This window comes from Solanum pennellii, chromosome 11 (genome assembly GCF_001406875.1).
Source record: "Solanum pennellii chromosome 11, SPENNV200".
Taxonomy (NCBI): domain Eukaryota; kingdom Viridiplantae; phylum Streptophyta; class Magnoliopsida; order Solanales; family Solanaceae; genus Solanum; species Solanum pennellii.
In genome coordinates this window covers 40,451,687-40,454,771 of record NC_028647.1, presented here as the reverse complement: position 1 = coordinate 40,454,771, position 3,085 = coordinate 40,451,687, and the positions used below count along the sequence as shown (strand labels likewise).

At 40.7% G+C, this 3,085-nt stretch overlaps 1 pseudogene; it reads right to left on the bottom strand.

Annotated features, from left to right (window-relative positions):
* Positions 1-502: 502 nt before the first annotated feature.
* LOC107003836 lies at positions 503-2,064 on the bottom strand (annotated as a pseudogene).
* Positions 2,065-3,085: the final 1,021 nt, after the last annotated feature.

The following is a 3,085-nucleotide window of genomic DNA, read 5'->3' as shown; positions in this document are numbered from 1 at the left end:
AACCGTGGGGTGAATGGAATCCGATACATAAATCAGTTAACAAAAGAATAGAAAAAGCTTTGACTAAAGAAGGCCGATTCCCCTAAGCAATTAAAGGGCTACGACTTTCGCGGGCAATCGCTTCTTCGAGACCAATTCCAACAATATCGAGATTGGAATGAAATTCTAGTTATACACCGGCCGCTTTATTGGAACTAATTGATAGGCACTTAGTTTTCTATAGAACAAGCGGGCGATATGCAGCATAAATCAAGGTAAAGGGGTAGTCACGGCCTGTGCTATAATGCACAAAAGCCCTCCACCCCACCAAAAAGTAAAGAACCCGTGGTGCCTGCTTGTGACACATAGGGCTTGCTTTTCGTGATTACTATGAAATAGATGGAAGACTCAATTCATCAGGAACTAGACAGACGACATCTCTCTCAGAAAAAAGGGAAATAAAAGACGAGAGAATCCTGCCTTTATTTTGACCACCCTAGGCTAGAGAACTTGACGGACCACCTCAGAGGTCGGAAGAAGATTCTTGGAGACCACGGCAACCCTTGTTGAAAGTGGTATGGGGGACAAGCAGGGCATATAGCCCATAAAGAGGTGGAATTCGTTTGTTCATACGCACACCGACTGGATCATCCACAGCGAAGATAATACTGAAAAAGGGACTACGAGTCACCTTCTTTGAGCAATATTCTATTTTCCAGAGAGAAGAATGACCAAAAGTAGACCTGACCTGAACAAGAACATACAACTTTTCGTCTTGATTATGAATCAAGAAAGACGGGATCTAAAGGCACGCAATTTTGATCGGTATTCAACTAAGGGCCCCGTTAAGTAAGATGGGAGCCAATACAAAGCTAACAAGCTTTCTTAAATGGGAACCCTGATCTAAATACAGTAANTGATCTAGATACAGTAGGATCAATTGAGTTAGCAAATCTAATGTGCGTACAAGCATCCCTTTCCTTTTATTTTGGAATTTGGCACTATTTAAATAAAAAATAACCTACAATAAGGTTTTCTTCCTTAAACACTAACCCGGCCAAGACTCACCGATAAGGTAACTCCGCCCTGTGTTTTTTGGATCAAATCCGGTGACAATTCTCCACTCTTGTCCTTCCAGAGCTGGGTAAGTGATCTTCAAGGGCATCTCCTCGATCCATTCTTCCCAACGCCCCTCAATCAAATTCATAACTGTTGTTGCTTGTGCAGGAGTAACTAGAGAACTTCAAATTGCAACAAAAAGGTTGTCAACTAAGAAACACCGGAAGTCCATGTGAGTCGGGTTGATATTAACCAAAAAGATACCCTCCTCAAAAGGGCCTGAAATCAAAGACCCAGTCAGGGATAGAGTTGAGAATTACATTAAAATTGAACAACTGTGTAGGAGTACTAATAAGTTTTGTAAGGGTATTGTTTATTTAATTTAGTGAAATTAGGCCAGTAGTCTTTCTGAATGTGATAGCTGAGAACTGTGATTCTTCGCTCGATCAATTCTTGCCATCACGCTCTGGATTTAGCATCTGCTGAGCACATCTAAGCAAAAAATAGAAAAAAGTTCCTGGATTTCAATTGGCTACCCTTTTTCTCTGTTCCAGGTACAAGTCAAGTTGAATTTACAAAAAAAAATTCAGTGTTAGAAGTATTCAAATACATAAATTCACTACGAAACAAGGCTGGAACCAATTTGAGACTTTGGAAAACTTCAAATAGTAAACTGAAACTATCAATCATATTAATATTACATCTATCTCCACATAGAAGTGTTGGAAAAGAAAGCTATCTGAGAGGCAGAGGTTGACTATAAACTTCATCTCTCTCTGGACCTCAGGGAGTTTTTCCAGAGCTGAATTGCGCGTGCACTTCTGCCAGAGCAGAATCATTTGTGTACTTGGTGTATAACCTCAGCAGTATCTTCCATCAAAACCCAAAATCGACAACGAATATGTCCTTTAGACTTTACTAGAAATGGCCAAACACTAAAAAATCGGTGGAAAACCAGCTTAAGCTGGTTGTACTTTGAAGTTCGTTCAATTCAAACAGACAGGGTGATTGAGGTGCGTGCTTCATCATCTAAGTTTCACACAAGGAACCTCCTGCTCTTAAGGATAAACTACGATATTTGATGGACTGGCAGGTCAGCCACGTAATTTATCTCTCAAGCTGAACGAACTTGACCTGCTCCTTCAGTTTAGGGCTATAAAGTTTACTTGCTTCTCACTAACGGCAGAATCATGAGCTTCATCACTTGACTCTAAACCAAATTAAAAACACTTGGCTATAGGATGACAATCCTTCACTTCGGAAGGGTAGGTTCCATACCGACAAGACCTCCTATCCCAGAATCCGCTCATTTCACACTAACTAAAGCAAAACTTAATCACCAAGGTAGAGTTGTATAAAGCCCTAATGTAACTGAACAAAGTGGAAAACCCGCAATACGAGAGCAAAAACCTTCTATGTGTAAGAAGAAAAGCTTAATCAAGTTAGGTAGGATGTAGATCGAGCGCAATAAGCTACAGGAGTGATTATTTTGCTTTGAAAGGAAAAAAACATGTCAAATAAGGTCCTCACTCAGCTCTCAGGTTGTCTGGTAATAGCTCCACCAGACATAGAAGAAAGGAGTGTAGGATTGGTAAGCTTTGCTGGAAAGAATCTATTCGACAAATTCAGGAGGCCACTACCGGCGAAGCCCGCTTGCTTCGGAGCGTGCTATTGCGTGAAGCGGAAAGGGACAACGGAAGACCACACCAGACAAGGAAAACGAGGATTAGATATTTCGTCAACCACCACTTGAGCACGATTCGCTTATCTGTTGAAAAGTACCATCCAGACAGTAAACCTTTAGGACATATGACTAGTAAGGTAAATCAACCTATCATATCAACGAGATGCAACAAGAAGAAAATTAACAGACTATGCAAAAGAATTTCTTCTCATTTACGCTTGTCTCAATAATGGGCGGTTGAAAAGATTTCTTCCGATCTGATCATTGCGTAAGCCGAGAGTTCAATAGATGAGGAGTCGGATGACATTTTTAGTCAATACCAAAAGTGTAAATGAGTTAGGAGCGAAGAGTGAAGACCAGGAA